Source organism: Rhineura floridana, chromosome 3 (genome assembly GCF_030035675.1).
Source record: "Rhineura floridana isolate rRhiFlo1 chromosome 3, rRhiFlo1.hap2, whole genome shotgun sequence".
Classification (NCBI taxonomy): Eukaryota; Metazoa; Chordata; class Lepidosauria; order Squamata; family Rhineuridae; genus Rhineura; species Rhineura floridana.
Genome location: NC_084482.1, coordinates 215,628,626 through 215,646,868, shown reverse-complemented (window position 1 = coordinate 215,646,868; position 18,243 = coordinate 215,628,626).

Here is an 18,243-nt window from a genome sequence, read left to right as displayed (position 1 = left end):
ACCAAAGTTTCTGTTAAAGAAGTAATGTCCAGGAACGCATCTACTTCGTTAACTGAGGTATTACTGTATTTAGTATGCAGCTGTCTTACCTTGGTTCAGAATTGGTGTCACAATTTCTATTATTATTATTTATTAAATTTATATCCTGCCTTTCCTCCCAGTAGGAGCCCAGGGTGGCAAACCAAAACACTAAAAGCACTCTAAAACATCATAAAAACAAACATATATTAGAACAAAACATCTTTAAAAACATTAAAAAAAAAAAAGCTTTTAAAACATCTTAAAAAGCAATTCCAACAGAGAAGCAGACTGGCATACAGTCTTGGCTTGTTGAAAGAGAAAGGTCTTCAGTAGGTGCCAAAAAGATAACAGAGACGGAGCCTGTCTAATATTTAAGGGGAGGGAAATCCAAAGGGTAGATGCCACTACACTAAACGTCCATTTCCTATGTTGTGCAGAACGGACCTCCTGATAAGATGGTATCTGCAGGAGGCCGTCACTTGCAGAGCGCAGTGATCAACTGCGTATATAAGGGGTAAGACGGTCTTTCAGGTATCCTGGTCCCAAGCCGTGTAGGGCTTTGTACACCAAAACTGGAACCTTGAACTTGGCCTGGTAGCTAATTTCTAGGGTAGGTTCATGCCACAAGAACTACATTGCACAGAAGTAAGCACCGCTGCATTGTGTAGAGATTTCTCACTAATAAGTATGTACAGAATTGCAGACTGAACTCGTTAGCCTCAAATGTGATGCACAGGACTGTTAAGAAAGGTCTTCATAAATTTCCAGACCTATGGGAAAAGATTATTCCTCTCCCCCAGCTTATGAACATTTATGTCGTCTTTCCAGAATGGAATAAGATAGAAGGATATGAAGTGGATCTGGACCTGGGAGAGAAAAGGGGGAGGGATATAAATCTAATAAATAAATAAATATGGGGGGGAAAGCCACCCTAAAAATAAAATAATCTGGGACACAACCAGATATTCAGGCTTGCAAACATTGGACTTACAAGTAGGTCCTCAGCAAATCCAATTTACAGATGTCTATATATGTACCTAGCTCTCCACACTCTCTCCAACATGATAGATTTGTAGACGTAGTGATTTTGCTACGGGTGTGGGGAATTAGGTACTATCTATAATTTTATAAACTGTAATACAATTTTGTGTATAATAGAAAGTAAGCCTTTTGTCAGTGAATGAATTGTATAAAAATAAAGTCTCAAAGCTTGTTAATGCTCTTGTGGCCTGCGTTTTTACTGCTGATATAAATATACAATACGCAATATTTGGAGGATCTGAAACTGAGTGTAAGGGACTTCTTTAAACTTTCCTAGTGTTTGATAGCTAGTCAGTGGTGCCACCCGTGGGCCTGTGGGTGTGTATTGTGTAGGTTTGGCAGCCGCTGGAGATGTGTGTGACCATTATGCAAAAGTAGCATTGTGTCAGAGAAAGAAGCCCCCTGCCTGCAGCCAAGATAGACGAGCGGGTGAAAGCTGATAGCAGAGTGCATCTAGAGAAAACTGACCCAGATGGGGTTGCCAGGTGTCTAGTTTTTGCCCGGAGACTCTGGATTTTTGGGGTCCTCTCTGGATCTTCAGGTGAGTCACCTTAATCTCCGGACTCTCAGCTTTCTTTTTTTTTAAATTAAGTTCCTAGGTGGTCTGGTTCACAAGGTATACACCAAAATGTCCGGGCAACCCCACATCTTCTGTGAAATGATCTCTTAGCAGACTGCGCTAACCCCACCCTGGCAGGTTTGTAGCCAATAAGTGAAGTCAGGGTTGTGATTGACAAGGGATTTCTTGGCCTCCAGGCAGTACCTAGACCCCATTGCAAAGGTAGAAACTTGTTTTTTTTCCTGTTTATCTGAACATCTCAAAAACTGAGTAAGTATATAGCTTTCAGCAGTCTTTTTTTCCTCTTGTGCGCAGGCATCAAACAAGTTGAAATGTTCCTGGGCTGTTGAAGATGGCAGTGTTTTGAAAACCTTCCCAATAACCTTTAATCCAGTACTTGCTTTTCTGGGAGTAAAGCTGCAATGCTAATCCCACATACCCAGAGTAAACCCCTTTGAATTCAATAGGACTTACTTTTGAGTAGACATGATTAGGATTGTGCTGTAAATTAATGGGACTTTTGAGTGAACATAGCAAAGAATTGTGTTTGTGTTGTAAAGCTTTCTCTTCCCCCTCCAATCCTATTTTTAAAGCAATTAGGCAGGACTTACATAGGTATCACTGCTTTTATTATGTAGGAAACTAATACTGATCTTTTTTTAAAAAAAATGTTCTGCAATGCCCAACTGGTTTTGACAATAAACTATTATATGGGGTCTATGTATTTTTACATCTCCAGTGTGTGCATATATATGGAGTCTTCCCAACAACCCTGTGAGGTAGGGTTGGTGATCGGAAACCAAGGCAGCTCACAAGAAGAAATAAATCCCTTTAAAATCCAATAACCATAAAAGCAAATATAAACAGTTGCAAAACAGCTTAAAGTGGCATGATTTTGAATTTTGGGTTGGGTGAGTGAAGTTCCTTATCTCTTGAGGCTGCAGTTCTGTGCATGCTTCCCTGTTTGAGTAAGCCCTATTGAATACATTGGGATTTCCTTCTGAGTAAACAATCATAGGATTGCACTACAAATTAGGGTTGCCAGGCTCAGGGCCTGAGAATGATTATCTTTAAGAGAAGAGAAAATTCAGCCAAGTGCAGGTGTTCTTGCAACACTGTAATGGGAAAAACCACAAGGTGAAATTCTCCCTTCCCCCTGCACAACTTTTAAAGATGCAGAAGACCTCTTGGTTGCCAGGCCCAGCCTCCCAGAGGTGTTCTGTATCTTTAAAAGTTGTGCAGGGGGAAGGGAGAATTTCACCTTGTGGTTTTTCCCATTACAGTGTTGCAAGAACACCTGCACTTGGCTGAATTTTCTCTTCTCTTAAAGATACAGAATCAATCTCAGGCCCTGAGCCTAGCAACCCTACTACACTGGTTGTGTAAATAATAAACATCTTTATATAAATATTTCTTCATACTACGTCCCAATAAATATCTGATTTCACACTATGATTCTACAATACTACTTCCTCTACATTTTAAGTGTGCCCTTCTTCCTTGGGGTGTTCATGGTTCCCCTCTGTTGTTTTCATTCTGAGGGGCAGATTAGGCTGAGAGATGGTGAGTAGCCCATGGCCACCCAGTAAACTTTATAGTTCATTTCCATTTGAAATTAATTAAAATGATTTACATGCAGGCAATGTTTATTAAGTAGATCCACACAATCCATTTAAAGCACATCCACCTCGTATTTAAAGCACATGACTTCCCCCCAAAGAATTCTGGGAAATGTAGTTTCCCCCCCACAGTTACTGTTCCCACCACCCTTAACAAACGACAGTTCCCATGATTCTGTGGTGGGATTCATGTGCTTCAATATTTGTTTAATGTGCTTGAAATGAATGGTGTGGATCCGCCCTAGGTATGCTGTGCATTCATTAGTGAATTGAAAAGAACAAATTTAAAAGATCCTTTTTTTAAATGGGAAAGGCTGTAGATCAGTGCCAGGGCATATGCTTTGCATGCAAAGGTCCAAAATTCAATTTCTAGGAAAAGACTATTGCCTGGAATCATAGAGAGCCTATGCTAGTCCATGTGAGCTACATGGTACCAAATGGCCTGAGCCGGTACAAGGCAGATTCTTTTGTTTCTAAAAGTGGAAAGAGACTCAAGGGCCACAGTGACTTCACAATTTATTTATGTATTTTATTTACAAAATGTATATACCGCTTTATGGTACAAAAAAATCTCAAAGCAGTTTACAGAAGGAATTAAAACAAAATTATTGGCAAAAACAGTTAAAGACAGCTATTTAAAACATTCAAAATAATAAAAACCAACCATGAGTTAAAAACAGATAAAAAAACACAACAGCTTCTACCTGCCTGGGTAGGTTTGCCTAAACAAAATGTTTTTAGCAGGTGCTGAAAAGAGTACGATGAAGGTGTCTGCCTAATGTCAATAGGCAGGGAGTTCCAAAGTGTAGGTGCTGCCACACTAAAGGACCGATTTCTTACAAGAGCAGAACAAGTACTATGTGACATCCGTAACATGGAAAGCACACCTTGATCTTGGCCTGGTAGCAAATTGGCAACCAGTGCAGATTTCAGAGCAGAATTATTACGTGTTGATAGGGTCTCACTCATGTCAGCAATCGTGCTACAGCATGCTGCATTAATTGCAGCCTCCAGGTCAGGCTATTTCTGTGACCTTGTGCTGCAGGGGATTTCTGTGACCTTGGCTAACTGGCTGCCGGGATTTTTTATTTGTGGGTTTTGGTTAGGAATCCTGACTGGTTGTGAGATGCTGAGTTTTCTGCCTTACTCATAGGAATCTTGTGGTTGGTATGGTATTGCTTTTAGGAAATCATCACTGTCTTTTGTTTTTGTTTTTCTATTTGCATTTCATTTATGTTTAACCTCACTCCCTGACATCTATGGAAGCAACAACAGTGTTTCTGTGCGCTCAGCTTAACCCCCTTAATCCCACTGATGATGCACCTTGTTGGTTGCATGCCGGCTTGTTTCTTGTGCAATAGTGGTAAAAGAGGATTCACATACTGGGAAGTGTGGTTGCAATTGCTGTTGGTCCTAAGCTGCTGTCTGTGAAGGTAGACCAAACCATACATTTTTTCTCTCTGTCAATTATTACTCAGTGGAATTGGGTTGGCTGTCAAAGTTTATAGCAGCCCACAGGGTAGACAAAAAAGGGTGGAGAATCTTCTTACTCTTATTCTTTTCTCAAACCTCTTTATGAAGTAGGGTTGCCAGGTTCAGGGCCTGAGACTGATCCTGTATCTTTAGGAGAACAGAAAGTCAGCCAAGTGCAGGCGTTCTTGCAACACTGTAATGGGAAAAACCACACGGTGGAATTCTCCTTTCCCCCTGCAGGTTGCCAGGCCCAGCCTCCAAGAGGTCTTCTGTATCTTTAAAAGTTGTGGAGGCAGAAGGGAGAATTCCACCTTGTGGTTTTTCCCGTTACAGTGTTCCAAGAACACCTGCACTTGGCTGAATTTTCTCTTCTCCTAAAGATACAGGATCAGGATCAGGCCCTGAGCCTGGCAACCCTATTCTGAAGTGAAGGGTCCAATCTGTAAAGAGGTTTGGAGCAGCCATGTTAAAAGGGCAGGGCATTCCAAGCAGGGGGTTGCCAACTCTGCTTGGATATGGATATCTTTGCAGAGGATCCCTACTCAAGCCTTACCAACAGCACACACCAAACCATATCTGCTCAAAAGTAAATCCTCTTGAGTTCTATGGGGCTTAATCCCTTAGTAAGTGTGTTCAGAACTGCAGTTTTCAGGAGCATCCATCTTTACTCCTGAGTGCTCCCATGTAACATCTACACAACACTAGGCTCCTTTCTTCCTACAATGGCCTTCTGGTGACTGGGCTGGCCTGAGGGCACTTAAATCCTTCTTGCCACAATTAAGTAGGCTAGATTAAATGTTCTCTACCCAGGCTCTATGTTTCAGCTAAGATTTCTATCTTAATTTCCAATCAGAGAAATGTTTTTGTTTGCGTGGTGTGCTCCAAGCAACTGTGGTTGATAGGGTTGCCAGGTCAGAAGCATCCCAAAACCTGAGATTTTAGGGGCGGGCCCAAGTGATGTCACGGGGCAGGCCCAAGTGATGTCATTAAGCATGATACATTAAGCATCAATCACAGTTGTTTGGAGCGTACAATTAAAAAAAAATCTGACTGGAAATTAAGCTAGACATTTTAGCTAAAAGATGGAGCCTGGGTAGGGAACATTTAATCTAGTCTACTTGCTTTCGGCAAGAAGGGTTTAAGTGCCTTCAGGCCAGGCCAGTACCAGAAGGTCACTGTAGGAAGAAAGGAGCCTAGTGTTGTGGAGATGTTAGATGGGAGCATTCGGGAGTAAAGATGGATGTCCCTGAAGGCTGCAATTCTAAACACACGTACTAAGGGACTAAGCCCCCATAGAACTCAACAGGGCTTACTTCTGAGTAGATATAGTTTGGATTGTGCTGTTGGTAAAGCTTGACTAGGGATCCTCTGCAAAGACATCCATATCCAAGCAGGGTTGGCAACCCCCTGCCTGGAATGCCCTGCCCTTATCTTTTAATGTGGCTGCTCCAAACTTCTTTACAGATTTGACCCTTCACTTCAGAAAGAGGTCTGAGAAATGAGTAAGAGTAAGACGATTCTCTACCCTTTCTGTCTGCATAGATGCCCTCATCCTTCCCCTGTGCCCAGCAGAAGCTCTGGGCCAGGCGGGACACAATGGCATCTCATGGGGTGTATGATTTGTCCTGGTCCAGAGCAAATTACTTATTTTTCCTGTATGTCTTTTTCTGCTTTGATTTTGTATAGATGCCCTCTTCTGTGCCCTGTGCCCATCAGAAGCTCTGGGCCAGGCAGGACGCAGTGGCATCTCATAGAGGACACCCTCCCCTTTCCTGGGGTATGTCCTGTCCCAGAGCAGATTTTGGGGTGGGCACCCCCAGTTACTTATTTTTTCCTGTATGTTTTGGTCTGCTTTGATTTTGCATAGATGCCTTCCTCCGTGCCCTGCGCCCAGCAGAAGCTCTGGGCCAGGAGGGATGCAGTGGCATCTCATAGAGGACACCCTCCCCTTTCCTGGGGTATATGATTTGTCCTGTCCTAGAGCAGATTTTGGGGTGGGCACCCCGAGTTACTTATTTTTTATGATTTTATGACATCATTATGTATTTATGATAATATCAGAAGCCTGATGATTTTGATTGCATAAATGTATTGTTATTCTTGACGGGGAGAGTCCCCCGATCACAGTGATATATCATACAGGGTACCATACCCCAACATATATTTTGGGGTTCAGAAACATGTTTGAAGTTGCTGTAGTTGTCAACTCTTCTTTTTTAGTGTTTTGAACTTTCAAGCAAATAAGGAACTGGGAACTAGGAACCAACTTCAGCATCGTATCAGTTAAATAGATTAAACAGTTGCGGGGGGCGGCGGCTGACATTTTGGTGTATATCTAGGGAACCAGACCACCTAGAAACTTTTTTTTTTAATTGAAGCTGAGAGTCCGGAGATTAAGGGGTGCTAGCCAGAGAGCCGGAGGGACCCCCCAAAAACCGGAGACTCTGGCCGAAAACCGGAGACCTAGTAACTCTAAGCCCATGGTTCCTGGATACCCATTATATGCTGCTGAACCAGCAGCATAATCCAGTCTCCTCTAGGCCTTGTACATCTTACAGTCTTGCAGCTTGGCTGAAATCAGGCAGCACTTGAACATCATTCCCTGGATGTGTGTACCAAATTTAATTCTGATATCAATGCTCAGGGGAGTTACTGCTTTACAAACACTCAAAAGGCTAAACAGTGTGCTTTCTCTTGCATCTGTTTAGCCTGGACTTCATACAAAAATACTGCCTACTTCCTTCTCTACTGAACCCCTTCTCGCCAGCAGCATGGCTGCACCTGTCCCTAGGCCTTGTGTGTTGGCTGTGTTTTTTTTACACTTTTGAACAATCAGAATGTTCCTACACATTCCATTCACCAGTTGATAATTCATTGCGGGGGGGGGGGCAGGTTTATAGGAAGCAACCTTATACTGAGTCAGACCATTGGTCCACCTAGCACAGCATTATCTACACTGGTTGGCAGCAACTATCCAGGGTTTCAGACAGGAATCTCCCAGTCATATCTGGAGATGCCGGGAAATGAACCTGGGACCTTCTACACGCAAAGCATGTGCTCTACCACTGAGGTATGGCCCTTCAGCTAACAGAAGCTGCGCAAGCTCTTATGGCCAAAAGCTACAGAGAAATTAAAAACTGCAGCCTGTGTTTTGCTTTTGTTAAGATTATCTGAGTTACCCGGCAAAATTAGAGAAGCTCTTCAGCAGGACCTGGAAGCCAGTCTGAAAAATGTGTTTAAGGAATGTCAAAGCCTGAGTACACAGGTAAAGGGATTGTTTTCAAATCTAGTGTAAACATCTAAGTCCTTGTGTACTGGTTGTACACACAATGGCTATACAATGGTGAGGAAGTTTCCTTGTGACTTTTAACAAACTCAGCCTCGGAATCTTGCCTACAACTTGCACGCTCAGCCCTATTTCTCATTTACTGAAATGTAGCCACAATAGCAGGGAAGAAAGCATATATAAACCATTATTTTTTTTATGGTATCCAGTAATATGATGACAGCACATGTTAATTTTGGGATCAAGCTCCCTTGTGTGTGATTGTTCCCACAGTGCATGGGTACGCTCAGTGGAAAGAATTTCACTTGGCAATGAACAATGCCTTAATTTTACAGGCTCAGGGCTGGAGTTACAGACTCAACATGATGTTCACAAAAAGATACCCTGGCAATCAGGTCGCCAACTGATCAGAAAATAGCCCAGCTAGGCCTGCTCTTGTGCCTAAAATACAACAACAGCCCAAGTAGAAAGGAGCAGGTGAAGCTAATTTCTGTGCATCAAGCTGCTTTTAAAGACACAGCTGCCATGGCCAGTTGAAAAATTGGTGACCCTACATGGTAAAGGGCAGGAGGGAAAACTGTGCAAGGGCTTTCCCTTCTTCGTTTATATCCTGCTTTTCTTCCAAAGTGGTATATATAGTCCACCTCCATCATTTTTTCCTCACAACAACCCTATGAGGTTGATTAAACTGAGAGTGGCTAGGCCAAGGTCACCCTATGAGCTTCATAGCTGAGGAGGGATTTAAACCTGGGTCTCCCCAATCTTAGTCTAACATTGTAATCACTATGCTACACTAGACAAGAGCTATGGATCTCCTGCTGAGAATATTGTTAGGAGGAATATGCATACATATATGCCATAGAAATGCCCCCAATTACATAAAAACCAACCTCTGGTGTTGGTCAAAGTCAAATTTAGTTTGTTGAGCCTTCCCTGGGCTGGGCCACTGATGTGATCCACTCTGGTATTTGATGTGCAAATGTACAAATCCACTTACAAAGATATGGGCACACCCATACAAGCAAACATTCAGATATTCAGACTTGCAAACACCCACAGCATTAATGGAAGAGTGTTTGGTCACAGCAATAGGTGCACTTGCCCTGGGTGCAACCTGGATAGGGGTACATAATGAGCAGCTAATATAATCTAATATATTGGCAATTATGAAACAAATGTTAAATTATGTAAATTAGTCTCTTGCTCAGAGGCTTAGTGAGGGCAGCAGACCAGACAGAATGGCATTGTTCCATCTTCCCACTGGCCATGTGCATGCAGTCTAACTCAGTAAAGTGCATTCAGCCACTGCTTGGAGGAGTGGGGAGGAAGAGACATTGAACAGCAGGTTTTTTGACCCAACAGCTTTCTTAGCAGGAACCATCTATCTGAGCAGTAAGAGCTTGAGATTTCAGGAGCAGTACTGTTACAATCCATAACCATTCTTCCTGGCCCCTGAACCATTCATCCTGATTCTGGTTTCCTCTGCAGTAGAGTTGGGACTCTACCCAGGAATAAAACTGCAGGATAAGGAAGGGGGGAGGAGGGAGATGTGTTCCTCTGCCCTTTGTTACTTGGAACCAGAACTTGGCTGAGGCGTAAGCCAATCTCTAGATTTGAACCAATTAAGAGTAGAGGTCTGAGGAGAGGACCACTGCTGTAGTGACCTCATAGGGCTTTGTCTTAGCCGAGGCAAAAGCCTCGGTCAGGACCCACACCAGGGATTGACTGTTGGGCAGTTGCTGAGGCCCCCGCCTCTTCAGGGGCCCCACTGCTGATCCTTGGAGCCTCCTGATTCAGTTGCTCCTCCTTCTCCTTGCTGCTGTTGCCTGTTCCTCTCCCTTCTCTGAGCATGCAAGTAGTGTCAAAAGTGAGGAGATGGGCCAGCATTTCTCAGTTGCCTTCTGCTCTTCCTCTGGGCATTTGTGCACTTTGAACCCAGAAGAAGAAGAAGAAGAGGGCAAGTTGTTGCTTGCCTCTCCAATCTCCAGGCAGTGAGATCTCAGGGGTCCCTGCGCTCATCCAGAGTTTGGTTTCCTTTGGGAAGAAGGTCAGCAGAGACTGTGGTGTCTTTATGAAATATGGTTTATTTATTTACACGCATTCCAACCTGAGCTTAGGATGGAGGGGTTCAATGCATCAGCAGTCCAATATCCAGCTTTTCCATCAGTGTTACAGGAGGCACCCCAAATGCCATGGTGCAGACAGCCAGTCTCTCTGCCTGCCTCGAGTTCCCAGCAATTCTTCCTCACGACTGACAACACAAGCCTCTCCTAGCAGCCGGGGGGAGGGGAGGGAAGCTCTCCTGAAGAGTTTCAGTGACAAAAGGGTCTTCCTGGCCCATTCACCAGTTGCTGGGCAACTGATAGACCCATTATCCTACCTGGCCACTCTATTAGCTGAATGGGCAGAGGTGAAATGGAGGTGAAAGAGGAGATCTTGCCCAAGGGTCCCCCTGAAACTCGGAGCCAACACTGTCCTTGGTCACGAGAGGACAGGAATAAGCAGTAGCAAGTGAACAATATGATGATTTGCTTAAAGCTAACTAAAGCTGCCACTTCTGAAAAGTGTTATTTGACTTCTTTGGCTGATGACCTAACGGTCAAGCTGACTTTACTTTGGTGTTAGCTCCTGCACCATGCCCCGATTGCCACTGGGGGCAATAGTGGGGACATTTCAACCCCATCTCTAATAACTTCCTACAAACGTAGGGTTGGGGATGTCTGAGAGCTAGTATGATGCAGTGGTAAGAATGCTTGACTAGAACCTGGAAGATCAGGATTCAGGTCCCCACTCAGCTATGAAGCTCACTGGATAACTTTGGGCTGGTCGCGATCTCTCTACCTAACCTACCTTGCAGGGTTATTCTGAGGATAAAATGGGGAGGGAGAACCATGTATAGGAAAGGTGGGATATAAATGAAATAATCAATAATCCTCCCAAGTCGTAAAAGAATCACATTGTAACCCTCCATATCTGTGTCTCTCTGTGTGTGTAGAGTGGATCTGTGCAGAGTTGGGCATGTGAGGGAACAGACATGCAATTGTTTCATATACCCAGCTCATAATTCTATCTTCATGAAGTGCACCGCCGTTCTCTTTTCAGCAGTTTTACAGTGATAGTATAAACAGGGACTGAGCTGTAAGCTGTTCAGTCACACACAAATTGCTGCAGTGAGCTCTCGATTTTGGGAGGATCTGCTCTGTTCACTTCCTCAACGTGAAGGTTTTCTGGTCTCAATTTGCCTTGTGCAGAAAGAACTAGAAAGGATGACAGACAGCTTGCTCTCAGGTGACTTCTACAGTTATCCCAGAGGTATAAAAAGGAAAGGGCCATGCTGGCCCATAACTCCAAAATCCACAGTTAAGCAAAACCTTTATTGGGATCAACTCAAATGTCACCAGAGTGGCAAGCTTTCAAATTCCCCAGAACTCTGCATCAGGCAAGTGAGTAAATGAAATTGTAAGTTCAGTGTACAGATGTGCACCCTCAGAGGAGTACTGGATGTAATAACAGGACACACTCTTCTGTTTCTGTGGCTCAATAGGGGCAGGATTGGAGCTTGAGATAGATAGACAAATGGTCAAGGAACACCTAATCACTCTGAATGAGTTCAGGTCTCCAGGGCCCGATAAACTGCATCTTAGAGTATTGAAGGAACTGGCTGAAGAACTCTCAGAACTGCTCTCTATTATCTTTGCGAAATCATGGAGGACTGGTGAAGTGCCAGATGACTGGAGGAGAGCTAATGTTGTCCCTATTTTCAAAAAGGGTAAGAAGGAGGAACCGGGGAACTACAGACCAGTCAGCCTAACATCAATCCCTGGAAAAACTCTGGAGCAGATTATAAAGCAGTCAATCTGTAAGCACCTTGAAAGCAATGCAGTGATTACTAGGAGCCAACATGGATTTATGAAGAACAAATCCTGCCAAACTAATCTTATCTCATTTTTTTATCAGGTAACCTCCCTTGTAGACTGTGGGAATGCTGTGGACATAATATATCTCGACTTCAGCAAAGCTTTTGACAAAGTGCCCCATGATATTCTGATTAGCAAGCTAGCTAAATGTGGGTTGGATGGAACAACTATCAGGTGGATCCACAGTTGGCTCCAGAATCGTATTCAAAGAATGCTTATCAATGGTTCCTTCTCAAACTGGGTGGAAGTAACGAGTGGGGTACCACAGGGCTCGGTCCTGGGCCCAGTGCTCTTTAACATTTTTATTAACAACTTGGATGAGGAGGTACAAAGCTTGCTTATCAAATTTGCAGATGATACAAAGTTGGGGGGCATAGCTAATACCATGGAAGACAGAAAGAAAATTCAAAGGGACCTTGATAGGCTGGAGCATTGGGCTGAAATTCAACAGGGATAAATACAAAGTTCCACGCTTAGGAAAAAAAAAACAAATGCACAGTTATAAGATGGGGGATACTTGGCTCAGCAGTACGACATGTGAGAAGGATCTTGGAATTATCGTTGATCACAAGCTGAATATGAGCCAAGAGTGTGATGTGGCTGCAAAAAAGGCAAATGCTACATCAGGCTGCATTAACAGAAGTATAGTTTCCAAATTGCATGAAGTACTAGTTCCCCTCTATTCAGCACTGGTTAGGCTTCATCTTGAATACTGTGTCCAGTTCTGGTCTCCGCACTTCAAGAAGGATGCAGACAAACTGGAATGGGTTCAGAGGAGGGCAACAAAGACGATCAGGGGACTGAAAACAAAGCCCTATGAGGAGAGACTGAAAGAACTGGGCATGTTTAGCCTTGAGAAGAGAAGACTGAGGGGAGATATGATAGCACTCTTCAGGTACATGAAGGGTTGTCACATAGAGGAGGACCAGGATCTCTTCTCAATCGTCCCAGAGTGCAGGACACGGAATAATGGGCTCAAGTTGCAGGAAGCCAGATTTTGACTGGACATCAGGAAAAACTTCATAACTGTTACAGCCATACGACAATGGAACCGATTACCTAGAGAGGTAGCAGGATCTCCAACACTGGAGGCATTCAAGAGGCAGCTGGACAGCCATCTGTCGGGAATGCTTTGATTTGGATTCCTGCATTGAGCAGGGGGTTGGACTTGATGGCCTTTTAGGCCCCTTCCAACTCTACTATTCTATGACTCTATGATTTTTGTATGTTTGTTGGTGTTCTTCTTACTTTGCTTCATTCCTCTGTTACTATTGTTTCTACAGAGAATCTAATGTAGAAAATTTTATTTCTCTCATTATTCATTGTAGAAACCTGTGTCAAATTTATTTTTATTAATTTCAAAGCCTTTTTATTGGTCAGTGTCATATGATTGTGAAGACAGCCTTTTGTGTTTCAAATTGGAGGTTATGCTCTATTTGTATTTTGGGTGCATTACCAGTTGAATCTGAAACTGCAGTTTGATGTAAAATCAGACTGATTCCAATATGTTGCTCCTTCAGCAATGACTCTAGCTGTTGGGAAAAAGAGGATGCATGTTTTCAGCCTGCTATGTTTAAACCCCTTCATTTAAGGCAAGGTGGGCACAGTCAATTAAAAACATAGAGCACACCTAGGATTTTGCTAGAGTAATTATTTCACCTCCCACTGTTTTATCCTGAGCAAACTGAGACACTCCTGATGTCCACTGGAGACTATTCTGCAGAATAGTCAGTGCCATTATTCCAAAATTGTTTTTGGAGTTCTTTTAGTGTAAATTTGGCAGTGTTGCTGTACTTCACATATTCACAGAAATAAAAGCAAATGATTTCCTATAGGAAACTTCACTAAAATTGCAAAGTAAATCTGACATATTTAAAGTGACTATCTGAACTATGTCAACTGTCTTAATAATGTTGCTTCCTCCCTGCTAAAACAAGATCAACACAGCACATGTGTTGTTTCTATTATTTGGGCTGATTGCAGGTGTTGCCACCACTTACCATATGCTCAGAGGCACATGTTACCAAATTCTTCCAAGCTACACAGGAAGTGGATTGGACTGTGAAAGACTGTTTGCATTTTTACAAATTTGTAGGGCAGTCCAATATCTCAGAGAGGAGGTCAGGTCTCCTGCTCCCCTGGTGCATTCACTATAGCTGCCCAATTTCCCTGCTTTTTAAAGCTTGATAGAAATATCTGTGGGCTACAGGTACAGTACATTCTTAACCCGCAAGGTTTTTTGCCTATTAGTGAATTTATCTGCTTTTTAATCTGGGAGGTAAGAAATGAGATCCTGTGCAAGCTTGTTGAGAATGGATTGATCATTTGCATGTTTATTGAGTTCAGTGGGATTTATTCCTGTGCAATCATGTTTAGGATAGGTAAAACTGACTGGGGGGAGGGACGGCTGGAGTGGGCAGGGAAGGAGGAAGAAGGAAGAGGGGAGGGGAGGAGGAAGGAAGAGGAGAGGGGAAGGAGGGGAAAGCCAGGTCTGATCATTTGCATGCTTATTGATTTCAATGGGATTTACTCCTATGTAGTCAGGGTTAGGATAGGTAAAACTGACCATGGGGGAGGAGGAGGAGGAGGGGAGAGGAGAGGGAAGGAGAAAGGGAGGGGAGAGGGGAGCGGAAGGAGGGGATTGGAAGGGGAGGGGCAAAGGAAGGGGTAGGGGAGGGCAGGTTTGATCATTTGCATGCTTATTGAGTTCAATGGTATTTACTCCTGTGCAATCATGCTTAAGATAGGTAAAACTGACCATGGGGAGGGGGAGGGAGAAGGAGGGGATTAGAGAGGGAGGGTGAGCAAAGTGGGAAGAGGGAGGGGATGGGAGGGAGAAGAAAGGAGGGTAGGTTTGATCAGTTGCATACTTTTTGAGTTCAATGGGATTTATTTCTGTGCAATCATGTTTGAAAATGGAAATGGACTGTCTTCAAGTCGACCGGATTTATGGCAACCCTTTGAATAGGTTTTCATGGTAAATGGTATTCAGAGGTGGTTTTACCATTGCCTTCCTCAGAGGCTGAGAGGCAGTGACTGGCCCAAGGTCACCCAGTGACCTTCATGGCTGTGTGGGGATTCGAACCCTGGTCTCCCAGGTTGCAGTCCAACACTGACCTGGGGGAGGGGCAGGGAGGGGACGGGGAGGGGAGGAGATTGGATGGGTGGGTACTGGGCAGAGGGGAATACCCTTTCCTTTCCAAAAGGAAAACATTGTGAATAGCATCACTGCTTTTCAGGGTTTCCCCCATCTTTTTATTCTACAGCAGGCAAATGCAGCCTCCCACCCAAATTTCAACCAAAGCTGTTGCTGGCCACATCCACACCAGACCTTTATTTCACTTTAGACAGACATGGCTTCTCCCAAAGAATCCTGGGAAGTGTAATTAGTGAAGGGTGCTGAGAATTGGTAGGAGATGCCCTGTTCCCCTCACAGAGCTTCAATCAGAGTGGCTGACTGTTAAACCACTCTGGCCACTGGACCTCTGTCAGGAGAATAGCAGTCTCATAGAATCACAGAATCATAGAATGGTAGAGTTGGAAGGGGCCTATAAGGCCATCAAGTCCAACCCCCTGCTCAATGCAGGAATCCAAATCAAAGCATTCCCGACAGATGGCTGTCCAGCTGCCTCTTGAATGCCTCCAGTGTTGGAGAGCCCACTACCTGTCTAGGTAATTGGTTCCATTGTCGTATGGCTCTAACAGTTAGAGTTTTTTCTGATGTCTCCTCTCAGCACCCTTCACAAACTATACTTCCCAGGATTCTTTGGGGGAAGCCATGACTGTCTCAAATTAAATCAAAGTCTGGTGTGGGTGTGGCCCCCTGATTAGCTAAGCCAAGCAGCTAGGAGTCTGGCTTTTGGAACCCTGAAAGTTGGTTCTTATTGAGCATGCCCAACATTATCATTCAGTTCAATGCAAAAATTATTAAATTAATTAAAAATCAGCCAGGCATTTTTTAAACTTTTAAACTGCAGAAGATGAAGGTCAGAGTATGGGGCAAGGTCAGTAACAGGATTACAGGTCCTCTGTGAACATGGCTGATTTGTAATGAATTTCAACAGATTAGGAGAACACTCAGAGAAAAAAGTCCAAAAGGGGCCTGGGTTTTTTTCCTCTCTCTTTAGACTTTGAACTCTCTATTCTCTCTGACTGTTTTGTGTATTGCAATGAATATTGAGAGGGTTGTTAAGCAAGCGTTTCTGAGTTCAGGACTATATGTTTTGTAAGGTTTTGTTTTGAAATGAGTTTATGGGAAGAATCAGAATGGCATGGATAATAAATTATCTAGAATGCATATGCTCTAGAACAAGGCTCATCAACCTTTTTGGACCAGTGGGCACATTTTGAATTTTGAGAGTGTGCTGTGGGCACCAGTCATAAAATGACTGTCATGGGGAAGTGGTAGAACACAAGATGGCATGTCATAACACAAAATGAGAGAGAATGCAGTCATTGCTGCTTCTCCCTGCCCCCCAACCTCTTGTTTACCATGTGAAATTTGCAATGTCCTGCTAGTCGTGATTGTGAGATATACCTGTTAAAGTCACAAGAACCCTGTTTCCTCCAATGCCAATCCTAAACAAGGACCAGGCTGCTATCCAGTACCCACTTACATGGAAGTAAGCCCCATTAAACACAAGGAGACTTACTGCTGAAGTAGACGTGTGTGCCATTGTACTGTAAGTTAACTATACGCTGATTTCTTAATGAGTGTCTGGACATCAGCTCCCGCACAGCAGAAGACATGCCTAAGCCTCTTTGCAAAGTTTTCACATTTTGCATTTGCTATTTGAGGAGGAGATTCTTTAACATTCTCCTGCACTTATTGTGTAGCAGACCTATGGTTTGCTTAATGCTATGGCAGGACACCCACTCACCGGATCCTCACCTTGTAGTGGTGAGTGGGCTTGAGTGTTCCAATGAACCCTGGGAACAATGCCGGCGGGATTCATGTACTCCCAGCAGGGTCACCCATGGCAGTAAGGTCAAGGGAGAGGAACCAGACAAAGAACGATCCAAGAATGTCCTCTACAGCAGAACAGGCGGAGGATAACAATGTGTATGTTACAACAGCTGTGAAGGTGGATGAAGGCTGCAGCAAACAAAAGACTTCAAATTGTCATGGTATCCATGCCATTGGATCAAAGCCTTTTTCTGTCAAGATTGTGTGTTGATCGTTGTGTGCCGATCTCCCCACATAAAACAAATTCACGCACAGGCATCTTCCAAATATATTGGAAGACAATCTTACTCGGTCATGAGTGATTGCCGATGATGGCAGGACAGTAGTAATATAGATTCCTCGAGTCACCAAGAAACCTTTTGTTTAATCCAAGGGTGGGGAACCTGTGCCCCTCCAGATGCTCGTGGACTCCAACTCCCATCAATCCCAGCTAGCATGGCCAATAGTCAGGGATGACAGAAGTTGGGAGTCCAGCTGCAACATCTGGAGAGCCACAGGTCCCCTACTCTTAGATTGGAAAAAGGCTAACCTACCTTCATATCACTATCATCACCTCCTGGAAACACATGTACGCCAAATATATCCCACCCCCAATACTCTTTCCAGAGCTAGATCAAAGTCTTCTCCCCATCTTAAGTAGGAAGAGATGAATATGTGTAAAAGGTGATGGCAGGTACAAGGGACTTTGCTGCCCCTAAGATAGGATTGCTTCCAACCACTGGTGGCTTTCCCCCAGGGCTCTTTTTATTTCCATTCTTACCCCCCCACTCCCCCTCTCCCCGCGTCCCCCCCCCGCAGGCGCTTCCAGCCCCCTCCTGAAATTGGTCTTCTCCACCAACTTTCACCCCCTCTATCGGTTGCCACGGCAACTTTGTTTACAGCGTAATTTGGATCAATGGAATCCTAAGAAGATCTGACAAGGGGCTAGTTGCTAGGCAACGAGAAGCCTGGATGTCTGCAACTCGTAGCGTTTCTCATCCCTCATTCTCTCCCTCCGCCCATGCCCTCCAAGTTCAAAGGAGTTGGGAAGGATTGCTTTGGGACTAGGGTTAACCCCTTCAGGCACGGTGAGTCTGGAAAGGGAGCCCTTAAAGGAGCTTGAGCGCTCCCAGGGAAGAGTCTCCCAGGTACGTGGAAGCGGCGTGGGAAATGCTTGGTGCGAGCCACACGTGACAGGATTCTTTGTCAATCGCCGATAGGGGGCGCTGTGGTAAACACAGAGACTAGTCTGATAGCCCGTAAAGTAGAAACTCAAGCAGGCCTCAAAACTGCAGCCAGACAATAAGAGAATTGAACACGGTTTGCGAGAGGGGGATGGGAGGGTGGCCATCCTTCACTTTTCATGGTGTGGTTGATGCTTA